We start from the raw sequence: 22,674 nt of genomic DNA on the forward strand, positions 1-22,674 counted from the left end.
GCGCCCCAAACTTTATTTTTAATCTGGCCTCCATCTGTAATAATAGTTTATGGTGGTCACCTCCTTGAGGAGGTAACTTGGTTCTCACCAGGCCACCAAAGTGTAGGGTATCAGCTCTGCCTCCGTGTTCATCACGCATGTGATCAATTAATCTCGGGGAGCCCTTTCCCGTGGAGATAGAATTATAATGTTCTCTGAAACGTATATACAAGCATCTTATGGTTTTACCAATTTAAAACCTTCCACATGAGCACAATACAACATATTCGACAAATTTAGTCTTGCACGATATGAATTGTCTAACCTGGTGCACATGTGATCCTATCTGAAGAGAGTCGCCGGTGAGGTGTAGGTTATATAACCTACACTGGCCACAGCGGTAATTCCCCACTGGGTATTGTTTATCAAGCCATGTTCCTGGGCTGGTTAACCTATTCCTTACGAGCAAACCTCTCAGAGTGTGGCAACGTCTATAGGTAACTAAAGGTCTAAAGCATGTCATCATACTTAAATCAGGATCTCTTTCTAGGATATGCCAATTATTGTTCAAAGCTTTCCTTATGGTACTGTCTAGGGGGCCAAACTTGAAACTAAACACAAATCTTTTTGTTGTTGTTATTCTCATTTTTCTTTTTAATATTAATACGCTGACCACAAGAAACAGTTCTACAGAAACAGTTTTTTCATAAGCTGAATCGATAACAACATCCGGGTAACCCCGTTCCTGTGTCGCGGGCGGGGAGGAGGGTGTCAGCACACCGCGCTCACCCCTTCTGCTCGGGTCCGGCAGTTGCTCCTGGTGGCTCGAGCCGTGGGCCGGATCCCGGGTGTCTCGAGCGACACTCCTCGCCCGTGAGTGAAAGGGGGTTGTTGGGTGTGGGGATTGTTATAGTTCGTGACGCCACCCACGGTTGTGGTGATTGCACCACCGCTGCTCAGTGTGGGGGTCCCGGGGATGGTGATGCGGAGCAGCCAGGTGTTGTGTTGCCCCTCCGTGGGTAGGGGTTGGTGATCCCGGGGCCCGGTGATGAGATGTGAAGTGTAGGGCCTGGAGGGCGCAGGGACGCGGGGGCAGCACTGTGCCTTGCGGCACTATGGTACTCACTCAGCCTGACACACGGACACAGTTTGTACGGTAAACCAACGGCTGGTAGGACGGTCCCACAGACGGCTGCACCTGCACTCCCGGTAGGTGACGGTGACGTTTCTCTTCCTTGCACCTATGTTGTCTGATGGTAGCGGTGGATTCCCTCCGGTTACCCGCTCCCCGACTGCAATCTGGGCCGGAGGAGCTCTACACTTTGCCCACAGGCGCTGGCCCTGGGGAAACTGGTGCCTTGGCGGTGGCGGTGTCTCCCCGGTAATGGTCGGGCTGTTGCCGTCAATCGGGACTTGGTTGCTGGGGGATCTGCGTCCCCGTCACTGACGGATTTGGCAAATCTGGCGACTCCTAGCCTTGCCGGGGTCCGAGAGGCCCCTGCCCTGGTGCTGACTGTTCTTCGGAACACTGCTCCAGACCACCGGGCACACAGCCAACGGGGTCCTTCCAGGAACTTCCAAACTGTCCCCCTCCAAACAGTCACCGCCGTCGCTGACTTTGCTGTTCTGGCCCTACTCAAAGCGGGGCTCTCAGGCTTTCTTTCCTTCTGTCACTTTGCTTACTCTTCTCCTTTGCTACTTTCCTTACTTTCACCACTTTCACTTCTCTGTTTACTCTAGCCCCTGCCTGGGCTACTCCTCACTCCTTCCACTTCCTCCTCCCTCACTCGACTCTCCCTGGACTCTAACTGCCTGGTTACTTCTTGCCTCCAGAGTTGTGAGCTCCTTGGTGGGCGGAGCCAACCGCCTGGCCCACCCCCTGGTGTGCATCAACCGACTCCTGGAGCAAGGCAACAAGGATTTCTGGTTAGCAGGTGTGCCTACCTGGAGTGTGGGGTGTGGTGGTGTTGTGACCTGTGTCCCCTGGCTTGCCCAGGGCGACACATTCCCCCTTAGCAAAATGCAGACCGTCCGCGGGCTGCCGTCCTACACCGGTTTTATTTTTCTGTAAAAGGGGATAACAAGGGTTAATCAAACATCAATAACATTTTTAATCAATCTTCCCAAACGGGAGGCACATTTTCTTAAACGTTGCAACGGTGTACGGTCACGGTTTCCGCTCTCTCCCACCCAAGCAACCTGGCCCTGATGCTGCCCCTAAAACCCAGGCAGCACCCCTTGACCCACAGTCCAGCACAAGTTACCCGAGCGGGATCTGTCCTTCCCCTCCAGAGGGTGGCCACCGGTTCCTTTGGTGGCTGGGCCCTGGCCTGCTCTGCTCAGGGCCCTCCCTCCAACCTGCCTCTCCGGAGGCGGCATTGCGGAAACGGTAACGGTACCCAACATATTTACAAGCCACTTAACGTTTGTGGTGCCCTGCAGAGTTCACGGGCTTGTCCATGGCTAGTTCCCATGCAAATAAACTTAAACGGTCCCCACGGGGACAACGGTGCCAGCTCCAGCCGGTTGCTAATCACAAGGCAAATCTGATGAAAAACTCGGTATCATTTTCTTATCATTCTTTCAAACTTTTTCAAGCAAACAATGGTGGTCCCAACGGGGACTGTGCAACGGGCATCCGCTGCCCTGGAAGCGGCTCAGCAGTCCATTCTCACTCGTGGGTCTCTAGTGCCACCTTCACATGGTGCACCGCTCTGGACCCCAATGGTAGCTCGCTGCAGGCAATCTTCTTCCATATACATGCGGGCATGCACATCCGCTCTATACCCCTCTCGGGCTTCGATCTCTCTGCGCAGCTGCTGTTGCCGTCGCTCCCAGCCGGGAGCACTTTCTGTTTGCTCCGGTTCAGCGTGTGCGGGGGACGGGCCCAGCCAGAGTCCCTCCGTGTCGGCTACGACCGGCACCTTCAGTAATGAGGGACCCCGCTGTGACATGGCCTGCTCTGCCTCCTGGCAGCTGCATCCCCGCCGTGCCTCCGGTGGATCTTTGCTGACGGCTTCAGCCTTCGGCTTCTTCCATAGAAGCAGTTCAGGGTGGTCATGAGCTTCTGCTGCAGGTCGGTCCGCCGGGGCGGATTGGCAGGGTACCGCTACCGGTGGTGGTGGTAGCGGGCCTAGTGGCGGGGCAGCAGCAGCTAACGCGGGTAGCGGGAGAGGCAGCAGGGTGAACGGGTGTAGGCCGGGCCCCTCAGCCGCAGCGGACGATCCCTCGGGAATACAGGGACGTGGGTCTCTTACCCGTTCCTCCAAGTCTTCCTCCACCTCGCATCTCCACATAGCAGCCACCACGTCCGCCATGTCGGCCTCCCGCTCCTCCAGGAGGAGCCGCCTGTGGACCTGCAGATGGCTGCTTAGCTGGACGGTCCGGACTTCCACCCACGCCGCCATGTCAGGCGCGGGGACCACGGTGTTGTTGGTCGGACTCAGCATCTTTAGCAGCGGCCTCTTCCAGGAACCAGTAAATGGCCGCAGGGTCCTGGCGTCCCTGCTTCCACAGCCGCGCTCACATGCGGCCGGCCGCCATCGCGTCCCCCTTAGCTCTTTCCGGCCCCTCCTCTCTCGGGGCGGGGTTTTGGCCTTCGCGCTTCTACTGCTCGAGAAGACGCTCGAGCGGGAACTTTTCGCGCCAAAGATGGCGGCTTCTGAAATTTTTCTGCCGGATGCCTCCGGCGGTAACAAGGCGCACCTCTACCTGACGGCAGAGCGGTAAGATCCTGTTCGTGACGCCAAGTTGTCGCGGGCGGGGAGGAGGGTGTCAGCACACCGCGCTCACCCTTTCTGCTCGGGTCCGGCAGTTGCTCCTGGTGGCTCGAGCCGTGGGCCGGATCCCGGGGTGTCTCGAGCGACACTCCTCGCCCATGAGTGAAAGGGGGTTGTTGGGTGTGGGGATTGTTATAGTTCGTGACGCCACCCACGGTTGTGGTGATTGCACCACCGCTGCTCAGTGTGGGGGTCCCGGGGATGGTGATGCGGAGCAGCCAGGTGTTGTGTTGCCCCTCCGTGGGTAGGGGTTGGTGATCCCGGGGCCCGGTGATGAGATGTGAAGTGTAGGGCCTGGAGGGCGCAGGGACGCGGGGGCAGCGCTGTGCCTTGCGGCACTATGGTACTCACTCAGCCTGACACACGGACACAGTTTGTACGGTAAACCAACGGCTGGTAGGACGGTCCCACAGACGGCTGCACCTGCACTCCCGGTAGGTGACGGTGACGTTTCTCTTCCTTGCACCTATGTTGTCTGATGGTAGCGGTGGATTCCCTCCGGTTACCCGCTCCCCGACTGCAATCTGGGCCGGAGGAGCTCTACACTTTGCCCGCAGGCGCTGGCCCTGGGGAAACTGGTGCCTTGGCGGTGGCGGTGTCTCCCCGGTAATGGTCGGGCTGTTGCCGTCAATCGGGACTTGGTTGCTGGGGGATCTGCGTCCCCGTCACTGACGGATTTGGCAAATCTGGCGACTCCTAGCCTTGCCGGGGTCCGAGAGGCCCCTGCCCTGGTGCTGACTGTTCTTCGGAACACTGCTCCAGACCACCGGGCACACAGCCAACGGGGTCCTTCCAGGAACTTCCAAACTGTCCCCCTCCAAACAGTCACCGCCGTCGCTGACCTTGCTGTTCTGGCCCTACTCAAAGCGGGGCTCTCAGGCTTTCTTTCCTTCTGTCACTTTGCTTACTCTTCTCCTTTGCTACTTTCCTTACTTTCACCACTTTCACTTCTCTGTTTACTCTAGCCCCTGCCTGGGCTACTCCTCACTCCTTCCACTCCCTCCTCCCTCACTCGACTCTCCCTGGACTCTAACTGCCTGGTTACTTCTTGCCTCCAGAGTTGTGAGCTCCTTGGTGGGCGGAGCCAACCGCCTGGCCCACCCCCTGGTGTGCATCAACCGACTCCTGGAGCAAGGCAACAAGGATTTCTGGTTAGCAGGTGTGCCTACCTGGAGTGTGGGGTGTGGTGGTGTTGTGACCTGTGTCCCCTGGCTTGCCCAGGGCGACACACCTGCAATCTCAATTTCAAGTCTATAGCCTGTTCGAAAAAAACCTCACTGTCATCATTAACTCTTCGCAGTCTAAGGAACTGTGAATAAGGCAAGGCAGTTTTTGTGTGTTGTGGGTGGGCGCTCTGGTAATGCAAGAGAGAATTGGAGGCTGTAGGTTTTCTATATACTCTGGTGGAGATTTTACCCTCCTTCACAGACGCCTCTACATCCAAAAAATTGATTACATCACCACCAAAGGCAGAAGTGAAGGACATGTTCATGGTATTAATGTTGTTGAGATAAAGCACGAACTCAGAAAAGGTTTTCTCTGTTCCGTCCCATACCATGAACATATCGTCCAAATACCTTAAATAATGTTTTATGTGTTTAACCCCTTCAGCCCCCGGGCACTTTCCGTTTTTGCGTTTTTGTTTTTTGCTCCTTTTCTTCCAAGAGCCGTAACTTTTTTATTATTCCGTCAATCTTGCCATATGAGGGCTTGTTTTTTGCGGGACGAGTTGTACTTTTAAATGAAATCATAAGTTTTACCATATAGTGTACTGGAAAACGGCAAAAAAATTCCAAGTGCGGAAAAATTGCAAAAAAAGTGGGATCGTACAATAGTTTTTGGGATATTTTATTCACGGTGTTCACTATATGGTAAAACTGATGTCTGGGTGTGATGCCTCAGGTCGGTGCGAGTTTGTAGACACCAAACATGTATAGGTTTACTTGTATCTAAGGGGTTAAAAAAAATTCACAAGTTTGTCCAATAAAAGTGGCGCACGTTTTGCGCCATTTTCCGAAACACGTAGAGTTCTTATTTTTTGGGATCAATGGCTCAGTGATGGCTTATTTTTTGCGTCTCGAGCTGACGTTTATAATGGTACCATTTTTGCGCAGATGCTACGTTTTGATCGCCTGTTATTGCATTTTGCGCAAAACTTGCGGCGACCAAAAAACGTAATTTTGGCGTTTGGAATTTTTTTGCCACTACGCCGTTTACCAATCAGAATAATTGATTTTATATTTTGATAGATCGGGCATTTCTGAACGCGGCGATACCAAATATGTGTATATTTATTCATTTTTTAACCCTTTAATTTTCAATGGGGGGAAAGGGGGGTGATTTGAACTTTTAGGTTTTTTTTTTTTTTTTTTATTTTTTAAAACTTTTTTTTTTACTTTTTTTTTTTATTTTACTAGTCCCCCTAGGGGGCTATAGCAATCAGTAATCCGATCGCTGATCGCTATCTGCTGATCACAGCAATACCGCTGTAATCAGCAGATTCACTCACTTTGGTTTTCCCTCTGCTCTCGGCCGAGGGAAAATGAAAGTGAAAGATCATAGCAGCAGGCGTCATCACATGACCCTGTGCTACGATGGCAACCACCGATAGTCACGTGATAACACACGTGACTTCCGGTGGGGGCGGCGGTGAGTAACAAACATGGCCGCGCGCATTTAAATCTTGCTGCCAGACTTTGGCAGCAAGATTTAAGAGGTTAATGGCCGCGGGTGGAAGCGATTCCACCCGCGGCTAGCAGGCACACATGTCAGCTGTTGAAAACAGCTGATATGTGTGCCGATCCACGCCGCCTGCCCGCGGCAGGGGGCGGGGCTTAACGGGACACGATCTATGACGGATAGATCCGTCCAAGGTCGTGAAGGGGTTAAGGTAAGGGTTAGTGCTGCTGAAAACATATTTGCTCTCAAAAAAGCCCAAAAAGATGTTAGCGCAAGATACGGCGGTACCCATCGCTGTACCCCCGCATTGCACATACCATTTCTCTAAGAACATGAAGGCATTTTTGGACAGCATGAACTCCATAGCTTCACCCACAAACTCACAAAAAGGGGGCTCTTGCCACAATTAGCCACTATTTCCTTAACTGCTTGAATACCCAAAGCTTGTGGAATCCGAGTATATAATCTTTCCCCATCAATGGATGTTAAATTGAAACCCTCTTGCCACGTAATACCTTGCAAGAGTGATATAAAATCACCACTATCCTTCACATAGGAGGGAATGTGCGTTAATAACAGTCTTAACAGCCAATCCAGGTAGTGGGAAAGGGGTTCAGTCAATGAACCGATCCCCGCCACTATCAGGCGGACCGGAGGGTTATCAATATTTTTGTGTATTTTGGGTATGCAATACCAGTGGGGCCTTGTAAGAAAAAATGGAATCAGCTTATCCGCTTGTGTGCGGGAAAGAAACTCAAGAGTCACATACTTGTTCAGTAATCGCGTAAGTTGTTTTTTAAAATCGCAGATGGGGTTAATCACTAAGGGGGTATATGTAGATCGATCCTGGAGCTGTCTTAGACACTCCTGTACATAAGCTTTTCGGGTTAGGAGCACTATATTGCCTCCTTTATCTGCTTCCCGAAATACAGTATCCTCCCATGAACGCATTGTTTGAACTGCGTTCAATTCACCCTTAGTTAGATTCTTATTATGACTAGGATAGAACAAAGCTTCCACCTCTTTAAGTACTGTGTCCTAAAATAGGTCAATCAGGTTACCCTGCATAACGGGAGGGTGGAAATCAGATTTTATGCCCTTTGTGAATCTCATGGGCTCACAGATCATTTCATTTAAATTGAGATTTTGATCCAACTCAGGATTATTCAGGTTCAGCAGCAACTCTGCTTCCTGGACTATAGCTGGATCGAAAGCTCCTGTGACATCAACCTTTTTAACAACCACTATGCATGGCCTTTGACCCTCTGGAACTATATTCACATTTGCGGGTCTCTGATGGAAGAATTTGTATACATTTATCTTTCTTATATCTTTGTACAAGTCAATTTTAAAATCCACAAAATTGAACCCCTCAGGAACACAAAAATTCAAACCCCTAGACAGTACCGAGATCATATCACTTGAAAGTTCATGGTCAGACAGATTAACAATAATGTTATCAGGAGAGGCAGAGATTGAATCATTTCCTAATTTCTCCACGAAACAGAGTTTCTCTTGAGGCCCCTTGCCCTTGTGCCTCTTCCTGCCGCTCCGTCAAATACGATTCCTAAAGGGGCAGCAGTCGTAGCTTTGGGGGGGGGCCACTAGAAGGGCCTGGAGTCACATCCTCAGAGCCACTGGACTCCGAGTCTGTGGTCCAGTACCCTCTATCTTGATATCCTTGTTTTTTATTTTTAATATATGACTTTCTTTTATACGTTTCTGTTTTGTCTTTAGCCAAATAGAAAATCTGCTTCGTGTCATAATCTCTCTTATCTCTCATAAATTTCTCCCTTTTTTTGTTTTTTATATCTGTCTGTACATCAATTAATTTTTTATCCAATTTTTGTATGAAAGTTAACCAATAGTCCTCAGTTACACGAGCCCGAGTGTCTTGTTGTAACATAAGCAATTCTGTGTTTAAAATGGAATAATCTTCCTCATTTTTCTTTCACACCAACTGTAGCAACTTCATAGAGCAGTCCAATTGTATATCCTCCCATTCTTTAGTAAAGACTATATCATCCTGGAAATGTACCAGGGATTTAATAATACGGAGGCCCCTAGGGACCCTGTTGCAGTCCACATAAGATTGCAACGATTTTATAGTCCAAAACAACCGCACCTCTCTTTCTGAGAGGGAATGGATTTTATATTCCAGTGCTTTAACACCCAGTACCTCAGTGTCCTTTCTCGTGTTGCATTCCTCGAAGAAGGAAGTCGGATCGGCTCAGCCCGCCTGTACACCTGTAATATCCGATGATGGATCGCTGGTGCTGTCCATAATTTCCATGGTAATAATCGCAAGGGTGGCACAATCAAATCGTCACAGTTCCTTGGTAGCGATGTGGATAAAAAGTGTACAAAGAACCCCAGCAGGAGAAAACCAAAGTAGCACATGCAGTAGAGGAGAGTCCTGCACCACTAATCCACCTTAGTTACCTTGTGCATTAACCCAGGTGCGTGGAATCCAGCTCCAGTGTTAGAAGCTACCCGGTCTCAGCGTGCTGGTCAGAAAAGGAAAACGTGTCCAACTGAGTCCATGAAAGAAAGAAACCTGACCGCAATCAGCTTCAGTGCTGGGGATACTTTATTTGAAATTCATAGGTGCAGAGTAAAAGAGGCGAGAGACCTGGATGCGGGGTCCCTCACCTGAGGACGACGGCCGTTTCGCCTGCCAATCAGGCTTCCACGGGTCCACATGTGAGAACGAACCTCCACTCCTATTTCGTCTGAATACTCTGCCTCATTACCAGAAAGTTGCTCCCTTTATGTCCATGTAGCTCCTTCCATCCTGAACTAATCTCAACTCTTAACCCTGTGTGTACCTGACCATGTACCAAACACATAAAACCACATTTAAAACAGTTCATTGCATTACACAACATAGCATTTTCTTCAAGGTTGTGTGGGCAACACTTCAATTTCCTTACACCTGCCCCTTTGCAATTTGTCAAAACCTTCACATTGGTCTTAAGGGGGCTTTACACATTGCAACATCACTTCCGAAATATTGTCAGGGTCAAGCCGTTAGTGACGCACATCCGGCGCCGGTAGCGACATCGCAACGTGTAAATCCTAGGTGCGACGATAAACGATCGCAAAAGTGTCGAAAATCGTTGATCTGTGTAGCGTCATTCATTTACATAATGTCGGGTCGACCACAGGTACGATGTTGTTTGTCGCTCCTGCAGCTCCACACATCGCTGTGTGTAAACCCGCAGGAGCGACAAACATCTCCTTACCTGCGCCCCAAGGCAATGCGGAAGGGAGAAGGTGGGCGGGATGTTATGTCCCGCTCATCTCCGCCCCTCCGCTTCTATTGGCCAGCCGATTAGTGACGTCGCGGTGACGTCGCTGTGATGCCAAACGCACCTCCCCCTTGAAGGAGGGATATTTCGGCAGTCACAGCGACGTCGCCAAGCAGGTATGTGCGTGTGAAGCTGCCGTAGCGATTATGTTCGCTACGGCAGCAATCACCACATATCGCATATCGCATATTGGCATCGCTAGCCGATGCTAGCGATGTCGCAACGTGTAAAGTACCCCTTAGAAAGAAACAATTCTATCATCTTAAGAGGTTGCTTCTACACTTCATCACAGGCTCACACACCTTTGGCCTTCACAAAACAGCTTCAACAGATTCCTGCCCACCTCAGGGCAGACGTATCCTGATTAATGTGTCATACCAGATCCTGGCCAGACTGCCATGTGTTCTCTCATGTTGTCGACCTCTGGCTCCATTCCAGAGCCATATTGCTTAACTAATATTAATTTCTTTGGGCTGGTGAGTCACTAAACTACTTTATATACATACTAGTTCACATTGCAGGGATTTCTTCATCTTTCCTACTTTAGGATACAGACTAGAACTCTGGCTGTGCCTAACTCTCTTCAGCAATCTTAGCAATCTTACCTCTGTGTCACTGTCATGCTCGAAGTTTCTGGGATCTGAATACATTTAAAAACATTTCAGGCAGACAGCAGGACAGTGGCATCAATTCAACCCCCCATTTCCCCATAGTGTCTTTGCACAGCTGGGAGGCATTTACCATGCAACACACAGGATGTGGCCTGACATTTCCATTTTAAAAATTAAAAAGTGAATGAGTAACAGGATTAGGCCTCTTGCTCCCACACCTCTGCCCATACCGCCCCTCCTTCATTTCCCCATAGTTTTGCGGTGTTTGACTATTTGTAGTTTGTGCCAATTGCTGCCACTTTTCCTCTTGTCTAACCTTAATTTTTGCAAGTGTGGAGACTCCAAGTAGGGTCTCCAAATTGTCTTTTGTCTGTAGTGTCAGGGTTCTGGGAGCAAGAGGCCTATGCCTGTCACTGTTCACCATTTGATTTTTAAAATGGAAGTGCCAGGCCACATCCTGTGTGTTACTTGGAGCATACCTCGCTGCTGTGCAAAGACACTATCGGAAAATGGGGGTGGTGGTGCAATTGATTCCACTGTCCTGCTGACACTTGAAATGCTTTTGTGCCGCCCCTGCGTCAGCAGCCAGGCTGCTTGGATCTGGATCTGCGGTGGCTCGAGTGGTCTCCGGACCTGAGGGTCGGGGTCGCGCCGCCACTCGGAATAAAAGGGGGGAGTATTTGCAGGGGATGGTGTGGAAAGTTCGTGATGCCCCCCGTGGTGAGTGGTAAGATGGAGTACGACCGCTGCGATTGGTAGTACCCAGTGGCGATGATGTGGGCAGTTAGGTGTTTAACCCCTTCACGGGTAGGGGGAATGCCCCGGGACTCAGTGATGGTGACGGGGAGGTGCCATTGGGCAGGTAAGGGTCACTTATGTACTCACTCAGTCCAATAACGCTGACGCCGACAACTGAGGTAAACCAAAGTTCTGGACACCGCTGCCGCTTGGAAGGAGCACGCCTGGATCCCGTGCCCATTGGTGTTGCCTGTTAGTCTGTGACCTTTACCTTGGCACCTAGTCTTCTATTTGGTCCCTTTAGCCTGAAACTAATCGGGTCCTGCTCACCAGTGTGGCTTACTGGGTGAGCTTGCTCTCAGGGTTCACGCTTGGGATTTTCTGGACTGTGTAGTGGGAAAGTCCTATCCCCCTCGTTGCACTAGTACCCCGATTTTGGAGTGGGTGGAGAACGAATCTTGAAGGCTCTGTCTTTGTCGGGTAAATTGTCAGGACGCCTGAATCTCCTTCCTGACCTAGGGTCCAAGTACCCCGTCGTGCCCTGGCCAGTGCACGGTGATGGAACAAGGCCGCCGACTGTCCTCCTCGACAGTCCGTGCCCCTTGTCACGATCCCCTGTGACCGGGGTCCAGCTCCTACCAGGCCCAGACCAACGTCTGCCACCTAGTAGTCTCAAGGAGCCCAGCTCCTGACCTCTCCTCTCGAGAGTCAATTCTGAACTCACTGTCTCCTGACACTCCTGATCCCCCCTTAGCCAACCCCCCCCCCAAGTGGCCAACCCTATTTCCTTCAGGCCGGCCACTGGTGTGTCTGATCGGTGTGGTGCAAAGTGTTTCTAGGATTTTGATTTGCTTGTTCTTGCCAACACCAAAGGTCAGGGACCCATAACCAAGGAGGAAGTGGATATTGTACAGAACGGCAGATGGCACAATACCCCATGATGACCTGATAGGCCAGGGCGTCACATTCCCCCTTGGTTAAACGTAGCTCGTCCCCGAGCTACAGGACATCATAGGTTTATTTTTTTTTTTTAACAGTAGAAAAAGGGTAAGAAAAAGGTTAACATTTTTATTCACATTTTCATCCCACATTAGGGAGGCTTGTCACTTAAACGTTACTAAAATTTTAAAGAGTTCATCTCCTAAACGATGGGACGCTACTGGTTTCAGTGGTAGCGGAGACTCAACCTGCTCCATTGCAGCCTCTACCTATGACAGTCCAGTTCCAATGTTCCAGATCCCATTAACCCGCCACCCAAACAACCTGACCCGCTGCATACCTATGGTGCGTCCGTGACCAGGTTAAGGTCCCGGGCGTTGTTTTAGATGACTCTGGTGGGCACAGGAGGTGCAACTATATACAATACACAAGTTCGTGTTGGTCACGCCAGTCCTGTGACTGTGGTCCATTTTTACTAAATATATAACTAACGAAGTCCATGTACCGGGTGTACACACTGTAAAGAATCTTGTTGCAAATCAGGTAACTTCTCCGTTCATTAAACCCTTATTGACTATGCATTTATTTACTAACATTTTCTATATGAAAAATAACAAACTGTGAAAAACAATAAACGAAAGCACCGATACCTAACAATTCTATGGCATCGTTAAACCACTGATATTTAAACATTTTTTTTTTTAACACTCTTCTCTGTACCGCTCACTGGGAGGCTGGTAGTCAACAGCAGCAGCTGGCACAACTTGCTCATTCACCATAGCGAGCCATTTCACATTTAGGGCATATCAGTCTCGCTCGCTCCAGTGCCGCGTGTAAGTGACCAACTCCCCTGGCTCCAGGTTACGGTCCGGGTGATCCCTCGGGAGATGCTGCTCGATATCTCTTCGAGCTACAAACACTTCATCAGGGAGATTTGCTTCCCAGAGGAAACCCCACCCCCTCTCAGGGTCAAAGCGCCGCATGAGGTCCCTTCGTTGCGGCCCCCGAACACGAAAGGTGGCTTTCCTCAACGATCAACGTGTACGGGCAACGATCTCTCACTGCCATTGGTCTGAAGTTGTCATCGCTGGTGTCAGCTTTTGCTGGTGGTGTCGTTCCTAGTAGGGGGCGTTAGCGTCCGGCCTCAGCTCCCTAGCTGGCTCTTATTTTATGTGGACTTTTGCGGCCCCAACAGCCGTCGGGACACCGGATGGCAGTGGAACCGGGAGATCTTTAGGCTCCACTCCCGACTTGGCAGATTGAAGAACCGACTGCTCCACAGTCGGGGTTGCAGGATCCAGGTGCTCCGCCTCTGAGAACGGGCCCGGTGATGTGGCCGGATCTGGTCTGACGGGCTTCAGATGACCGCCGTCATGACAGGGATGAGGGACAGCACCGTGGTTTCTGCAGCAGGAGCTTTACTTAAAGGCACCGAAGGCTATTATTATTATTATTATTATTTATTACTATAGCGCCATTTATTCCATGGTGCTTTACAAGTGAAAGAGGGTAGACGTACAACAATCATTAACCGTAAAAAACAGACTGGTATAGGAGGAGAGAGGACCCTGCCCGAGAGGGCCCACAGTTTACAGGGAATGGGTGATGGTACAATAGGTGAGGACAGAGCTGGTTGCGCAGTGGTGTACCGGACTGAGGGCTATTGTAGGTTGTAGGCTTGTTGGAAGAGGTGTGTCTTGAGGCTCCTCTTGAAGCTTTCCACGGTAGGGGAGAGTCTGATATGCTGAGGTAGAGCGTTCCAGAGTATGGGGGAGGCACGGGAGAAATCTTGTACGCAATTGTGGGAAGAGGAGATAAGAGAGGAGTAGAGAAGGAGATCTTGTGAGGATCTGAGGTTGCGTGCAGGTAGGTACCGGGAGACTAGGTCACAGATGTAAGGAGGAGACAGGTTGTGGATGGCTTTGTATGTCATGGTTAATGTTTTGAACTGGAGTCATTGGGCGATGGGAAGCCAGTGAATGGATTGGCAGAGTGGCGAGGCTGGGGAATAGCGGGGTGAGAGGTGGATTAAGCGAGCTGCAGAGTTTAGGATAGATTAGAGGGGTGCAAGAGTGTTGGAAGGGAGGCCAGAGAGCAGAAGGTTGCAGTAGTCGAGGCGGGAGATGATGAGGTCATGCACTAATGTTTTTGCTGATTCTTGGTTAAGGAAAGCACGGATCCGAGAGATATTTTTGAGTTGTAGTCTGCATGAGGTGAAGAGGGCTTGGATGTGTGGCTTGAAGGATAGAGCAGAGTCGAGGGTTACTCCAAGGCAATGAGCTTGTGAGACTGGGGAGAGTGAGCAACCATCAAGTTTGATGGAAAGGCTTGTTGGAGGAGATGAGTGAGGAGGAGGAAAGACAATGAACTCTGTTTTGTCCATGTTAAGCTTTAGGAATCGTGTAGAGAAGAAGGATGAAATAGCAGACAGACATTGTGGAATTTTAGTTAGTAGAGAGGTAATGTCAGGTCCAGAGAGGTAGATCTGTGTGTCATCGGCATAGAGATGATACTGAAAGCCGTGGGACTCTATGAGCAATCCCAGGCCGAAGGTGTAGAACTGAGTCTTGGGGGACACCGACAGATAGGGGGCGAGATGAAGAAGTGGTGTGAGAGTGGGAGACGCTGAAAGTTCGTTCGGTTAGGTATGAGGATATCCAAGATAGGGCCAAGTCTGTGATGCCCAGAGATGAGAGAATCTGTAGTAGGAGGGAATGGTCTACTGTGTTGAAGGCAGAGGACAGGTCAAGGAGGAGGAGGGTAGAGTAGAGTCGCTTGACTTTGGCGGTTAGTAGATCATTGGTGATTTTGGTTAGGGCAGTTTCAGTAGAGTGATGTGGTCGGAAGCCAGATTGTAGCCGGTCAAAGAGGGAGCAGGAGGAGAGGTATGAGGACAATTCAAGATGGACATGCTGTTCCAGTAGTTTTGAGACATAGGGGAGAAGGGATATGGGGCGATAGTTTGACACAGATCAAGGGAGGGCTTTTTGAGGATGGGTGTAATGGAGGCATGTTTAATGCATGAGGGGAATACACCACTTGTTAGTGATAGGTTGAAGAGATGGGTTAGGGCTGGGATGAAGACTGCAGTGGTACTGGGGATGAGATGCGATGGGAGTGGGTCAAGTGCACAGATGCTTAGATGTGATCTTGAGAGTAGAGTGGAAAAATTGTTTTCTGTCATGGTGGAGGAGCTGGATTTGGAGGAAGAGGGCTGAGTAGCTATGATGAGGGACTGTGGTGATTGTGGGCCAAAGCTTGCTCTGATGTTGTCAATCTTTTGCTTGAAGAAAGAGGCAAAGTCTTCAGCTGAGATGTGAGGAGAGGGAGGTGATGCTGGGGGACGGAGGAGAGAATTGAAAGTGTTGAATAGCTGTTTAGGGTTGTGAGAGAGAGAAGATATGAGGGATGAGAAGTAGGTTTGTTTTGCAGCAGTGAGTGTGGACTTGAAGGTGGTGAGGGACTCTTTATATTCAATGAAATGCTCAGTGGAATGAGACTTCTTCCATCTGCGCTCAGCAATTCTGAAAGCCTGTCTCATTGTTTAGTCTGACTCGTGTGCCAGGGTTGCCTGTTGATTGTGCGGGTTTTGGTGTGTGTGAGGGGGCAGCTGATTCAAGAGCTGCAGAGATTGTAGTGTTGTATAAAGTTGCAGCAGCATCTGTATTGTGTAAAAATGCAATGTCTGTGAGAGGGAGAAGGGACTGAGAAAGTGTGTGTGAATCAAGGTGTTTGATATTTCTGCGAGGATGTGAAAGTTTGTGGAGGGGGGTTGCCTACTTGGAGAGGAGAGGGAGGAGAATGTGAGTAGGTTCCGCTGACGGGATTGGTGTGGCAAGCTTCGCGTCCATGGAGGACCGGGTAGGTGACGGTGTAGTGCTCCCCACGAGCGGGGGCAGTCCGGATCCCTCAGCCACCAATTTGGGCAATGAGTAGGGACTGGGTAACCGCTTACCCTCTCTTCACGTGGGATTTCGATCTCACGGGCTCGCACCGCCATCGCCAGGCTCCTCATCTCTTCCCTCCAGTGGTTCAAGATAAACAGGAACTGCATTCACATCCTCCTGCACAGCTGCTCCGTCTCCTCCTCAATCCAAGTCGTGATCCTGGGAACAACACGTTCCGGTGACCAGTCCCGCTACGCCATCTCACCTCTGCGTCGTCCAGGAACGTTATCGCAGAGTCCTGGTGTCCCTGCTTCTTTTTCGCTGTAGTTAGATTCCGGCACGCCCCCTCGGTTTTCACTCAGCACTCCTTCGCGTGCTGTGGCCCTCTGGGAACTTCCGGTTCTGGCCTCACACGCAGGACGAAGGGCGGGGCTTCTGCCTTGCGTGCTTTCATGGGGAAGATGGCGTTTTGGCGCGAAAAGATGGCGTAAAATGGCGGAATTGGCTGGAAAAGGAATCTTGACTCGCGGTTTTCAGCTCTAAGGCGCACGTCACCCAGGTAAGTGGGTCCTGCTCGGATCCTGTTCGTGACGCCAAAGTTTCCAAGGTGTGCTGGCCCCGTTTCAGCAGCCAGGCTACTCGGATCTGGATCCGCAGTGGCTCGAGGGGTCTCAAGACCCGAGGGTCGGGGTCGCGCGGCCACTCGGAATAAAAGGGGGGAGTATTTACAGGGGATGGTGTAGAAAGTTTGTGACGCCACCTGTGGTGCGTAGTAAGATGGAGTACCACCACTGCGATTGGGAGTACCCAGTAGCGATGGTGTGGGGAGCCAGGTGTTTAACCCCTCCACAGGTAGGGGGAATACCCTGGGACTCGGTGATGGTAACGGGGAGGTGCCGTTGGGCCGGTAAGGGTCACTTTTGTACTCAGTCAAATAACGCTGACACTGACAACTGAGGTAAACCAAAGTTCTGGGCACCGCTGCCTTTTGGAGGGAGCACGCCTGGATCCCATGCCCATTGGTGTTGCCTGTTAGTCTGTGACCTTTACCTTGGCACCTAGTCTTCTATTTGATCCCTTTAGCCTGAAACTAATCGGGTCCCGCTCACCAGTGTGGCTAACTTTGTGAGCTTGCTCTCAGGGTTAACGCTTGGGATTTTCTGGACTGTGTAGTGGGAATGTCCTATCCCCCTTGTTGCACTAGTACCCCGATTTTGGAGCAGGTGGAGAACGGATCTTGAAGGCTCCGTCCTCATCGGGTAAATTGTCAGGATGCCTGAAGATCCTTCCTGACCTAGGGTCCACGTACCCCGTCGTGCCCTGGTCCCTGCCCGGTGATGGCACAAGGCCGACGGCTAGCCTCCTCGACAGTCTGTGCCCCTTGTCACAATCCCCTGCGACCGGGGTTCAGCTCCTACCAGGCCTAGACCAACGTCTGCCACCTAGTAGTCTCAAGGAGCCCAGCTCCTGACCTCTCCTCAGAGAGTCACTTCTGAACTCACTGTCTCCTGACACTCCTGACCTCCCCTTAACCAACTCCCTCAAGTGGAAAACCCTATTCCCTTCAGGCCGGCCACTGGTGTGTCTGGTGGGAGTGGTGCAGAGTGTTTCTAGGATTTTGATTTGCTTGTTCTTGGCAACACCAAAGGTCAGGGACCCATAACCAAGCAGGAAGTGGATATTGTACAGAAGGGCAGATTGCACAATACCCTGTGACGACCTGATAGGCCAGGGCAACACACTTTTAAATGTCAAGACTCCAAGATGGGTCCTCAAGTTGTGTCTTGTCTGTATTGGCAGGGGTTTGAGAGCATGATGCCTAATCCTGTCACTCATACACCTTTTGATTTTTAAAATGGAAATGCCAGGCCACATCCTGTGTGTTGCATGGAGCATACCTCACTGCTGCGCAAAGACACTATGGGGAAATGAGGGTGGGGGCAATTGATTCCACTGTCCTGCTGTCTGTCTGAAGTGTTTTTAGATATCAAGACTCCAAGACGGGTCTCCATGTTGTGTCTTCTCTGTATTGGCAGGGATGCGGGTGCAAGAAACCTAATTCTGTCACTCGTGCACCTCTTGATTTTTAAAATGCAAATGCCAGGCCACATCCTGTGTGAAAATCAATGCACTCAGGCAGAGCTGAAATTAATATGCATTTTAGAATGCAGTCACACAGCTACAGAGTTGTGGACCACTATCCAGGCCGAGTTGAGTCAATGGCTGTCTCCACTGAGCCTGGAGCCAAGGAAGGCCTTGTGCAATAATGGTGCAAATCTAGTGGTGGCACTATGCCTGGGTGACATCACACATGTTCCTTGCATGGCTCATGTCCTCAACCTGGTTGTACAGAAACTTCTAGGCCACTATTCTGGACTGGATGAGCTGCTGCAGTCCCCGTGTGCTCACTTTTAAAAATGGAAATGCAAGGCCTCATCCTGTGTGTTGCATGGACCATACCTAACTGCTGTGCAAAGACACTATGGGGAAATGGAGGATGCAATTGATGCCACTGTCCTGCTGTCTGCCTGAAAGTTTTCTAAATCTCAAGACTTCAAGATGGGTCTCCAAGTTGTGTCTTGTCTGTACTAACAGAAGTGTGGGAGCAAGAGGCCTCATCCTGTCACTCATCCATCTTTTGATTTTTAAAATTGAAATGCCAGGCCGTATCCTGTGTTGCACAGAGCATACCTCCCTGCTGTGCTAATACACTATGGGGAAACGAGGTGGTGGGTACAATTAATGCTACTGTCCTCCTGTCTGCCTGAAATGTTTTTAAATATCAAGACTCCAAGATGGGTCTCCAAGTTGTGTCTTGTTTTCTACTGTCTGAACTGGCAAGGGTACTGGCACCAGCCCTACACCTGTCTCTCATTGACCTCAATATTTCTTATGTCAATAGTCTAGGAAGCTAATGGCTATGTCAAAACAGTGAGGCTGCACTGTAAAACATCTTTATGCTATTTTGGAAGCTTTTCGACCCCCAAGAGATGTTTTCTGTGCCTTAGGTTTTGCCTTTGATTGAATCTAATGGAGTTCAAAAAGGTATGACTAATGGTTGGGTGAGCAGTATGGCAAAAATAGGGTTTGTTCGCCAAGATTTGGCAAACTGAACTTTGAAAGGTTCGCTCATCTCTATACATGAGCTATTTAGCTACCTATCTATTTGTCTCTCTGTATGTTTGTCTATCTATCATTTATCTATCTGTGCACACTTTATACACATCTGAAACATTCTGTCACAACAGGGCAAATATGCGATTGTCGTGCGGCACAAAACACGGTAAGAAACCAGGCAAAAGTTATTAAGGCGGCCCAGACGATAGGGAGAGGGGATAGGGGTGACTCCTAAACAATTTCCTAAGACTGAAGTCTGCACTCCATATCATCCCTAGATGGGTCTATCCCCCTTTGCGTGATCACGTGCCTAAGCCCTGACTGACCCTGAGCTAGCCCTGGCTAGTTAGCTGTGCAGCAAGATGCTAGTCTTACTACTACAATTAGGCCTAAAACACACTTCCGCAAAAAAACGTCCGTGTGACACGGTCCGTTTTTCGGGTCCGTGTTCCGTTTTTTTGGGGTGTTTCTCCGGTACGTATGGCATCCATGTGATGGCGTATGCGAGCCGTGTGTACGTGTAAAATGTCCGTGTTTGTGTGTAAAATGCCCGTGTATGTGTACGTGGAATGTCCGTGTGGAATGTCCGTTTGTGTGTTGTACAATGTCGTTGATACATGTCGGCTGACAGCAGGCAGAGTTGTGCGATGAGAATGAACTCGGGTGAACTTCACCCGACTTCATTGTCATGCCGCGGCTCTGTCTGTGTGCCGCGTACTGATTAGCGGTCACCTGTGAAGGATTCACCGATGACCGCTAATCCCCTGAGTGACTGAAGTTAGTAGCCCTCTCTCACTTACCGCTCCCCGATCACCAGCGCGGCGAGGAACAGCTGTGCAGAGAATACGCGGCAACAATTACTTTGAATATGCCGGCAGCTCATTAATCAATCTCGTATTCCCTGCTTTCCTCACCCACCGGCGCCTATGATTGGTTGCAGTCAGACACGCCCCCCACGCTGAGTGACAGCTGTCTCACTGCACCCAATCACAGCAGCCGGTGGGCGTGTCTATACTGTGCAGTAAAATAAATAAATAATTAAAAAAACGGCGTGCAGTCCCCCCCCCCCATTTTAATACCAGCCAGATAAAGCCATACGGCTGAAGGCTGGTATTCTCAGGATGGGGAGCCCCACGTTATGGGGAGCCCCCCAGCCTAACAATATCAGTCAGCAGCCGCCCAGAATTGCCGCATACATTAGATGCGACAGTTCTGGGACTGTACCCGGCTCTTCCCGATTTGCCCTGGTGCGTTGGCAAATCGGGGTAATAAGGAGTTATTGGCAGCCCATAGCTGCCAATAAGTCCTAGATTAATCATGTCAGGCGTCTCCCCGAGATTCCTTCCATGATTAATCTGTAAATTACAGTAAATAAACACACACACCCGAAAAAATCCTTTATTAGAAATAAAAAACAGAAACATATACCCTGGTTCACCACTTTAATAAGCCCGAAAAAGCCCTCCATGTCCGATGTACTCTAGGATGGTCCAGCGTCGCTTCCAGCTGTGCTGCGTGGAGGTGACCGGAGCTGCAGAAGACACCGCCGCTCCTGTCACCTCCACGCAGCTAATGAAGGCAATAGCGCGATCAGCTGAGCTGTCACTGAGGTTACTCGCGGCCAACGCTGAATACAGCTGATCGCACTATTGCCTTCATTAGCTGCGTGGAGGTGACAGGAGCGGCGGTGTCTGCTGCAGCTCCGGTCACCTCCATGCAGCAGAGCTGGAAGCGACGCTGGACCATCCTGGAGTACGCCGGACATGGAGGGCTTTTTCAGGCTTATTAAAGTGGTGAACCAGGGTATATGTTTGTGTTTTTTATTTCTAAAAAAGGATTTTTTCGGGTGTGTGTGTTTATTTACTGTAATTTACAGATTAATCATGGAAGGAATCTCGGGGAGACGCCTGACATGATTAATCTAGGACTTATTGGCAGCTATGGGCTGGCAATAACTCCTTATTACTCCAATTTGCCAACGCACCAGGGCAAATCGGGAAGAGCCGGGTACAGTCCCAGAACTGTCGCATCTAATGTATGCGGCAATTCTGGGCGGCTGCTGACTGATATTGTTAGGCTGGGGGGCTCCCCATAACGTGGGGCTCCCCATCCTGAGAATACCAGCCTTCAGTCGTATGGCTTTATCTGGCTGGTATTAAAATGGGGGGGACCGCACGCCGTTTTTTTTAATTATTTATTTATTTTACTGCACAGTATAGACACGCCCACCGGCTGCTGTGATTGGGTGCAGTGAGACAGCTGTCACTCAGCGTGGGGGGCGTGTCTGACTGCAACCAATCATAGGCGCCGGTGGGTGGGGAAAGTAGGGAATACGAGATTGATTAATGAGCGGCCGGCATATTCAAAGTAATTGTTGCCGCGTATTCTCTGCACAGCTGTTCCTCGCCGCGCTGGTGATCGGGGAGCGGTATGAGCCGGGGGAAGAAAAAAACCGAGCACCAATGTAAGTATGACTGAGAGCAGCAGATAAAAAGGTAAGTGTACTGACTTTAATTAAAAAAAAAATAAAAATAAGATCGCTAGTGTAAAAACGCACACGCACGAAACGTGCTGAACACGGACATACTCCGTGTGCGGTACGTGCAGGCACGGACCCATAGACTAAAGTGGGTCCGTGCCTACGTGCTGCCGGCCAAAAACGGACATGTTGTCCGTGTAGAAAAGCGCACACACGTACTTACCTCACGGACACACGATACGTGCGATTTTACGTGTGTGTGCCATCTACCATTGATTAACATGGGTCTCCGTGTGTACGTGTCTCCGGTACCTGCAAATACGTACCGCACACGTACAAATTACACGGATGTGTGTTGTGGGTCTAAGACAACACTACTGAGGAGAAGCAAACAAGGAGGTATAAAACAAGAAACAGAATTCCCCAGCTTCTACAAGAACAATGTCTCCTAGAAGTCAGCATAGAAGAAATATAAGTGGCACATGGGAGATCTTAATCTGAGTGACTTTAAATAATGAAAGGGAGTGGCAGCAAAGTGCAACAGCTGAGATTAAAGCTATATGGAATCTTAGCAGGATTAAAAAGGAACTCTTTTCCCCTTCAACACCAAATTAAAATAAATGTGCTTTACTCATTTAAAGAGGTCTGTGTACTGCTAACTGCTGTGGCCTTCTAATCCGAGATACCGCAAAGGTATCAGATGTACAAGACGCACTGGTGACAAATTAATTTCATTGCCGTGGATGTTTTTACAGTAAGTGTCACACGAATGGCACACGGATGGCATATGGATAGCACACGGATGACACATGAATGACACACGGATGACACACACATACACATGGTTTTCCACATGAATGGAGAAAACAAACCATACAGCCCCTTTCTTTTTTTTTAAATGTATTATGTGAAAGGGGCCTAAATGTGTCACTTTTAAAATCATACTGTTTTTGATAAGTTCACCAGGTCTCATCATTAATTAAATAAATCCCTGCTTCTCCACTATCGTCTTATAAAAGTGCATGGATTTTCCGCTTCCAGCTGCTATACAATGCAGACCATGCCTACTAGGAAATTCGGTCTGCTCAATGACAGGTTGATTCACTTATCTAAAAGTTAATAGCATTTTGCTGCTCTGGTAGGAAACCTATGCTT

The sequence above is a fragment of the Anomaloglossus baeobatrachus genome, chromosome 6, assembly GCF_048569485.1.
Source record: "Anomaloglossus baeobatrachus isolate aAnoBae1 chromosome 6, aAnoBae1.hap1, whole genome shotgun sequence".
Classification (NCBI taxonomy): domain Eukaryota; kingdom Metazoa; phylum Chordata; class Amphibia; order Anura; family Aromobatidae; genus Anomaloglossus; species Anomaloglossus baeobatrachus.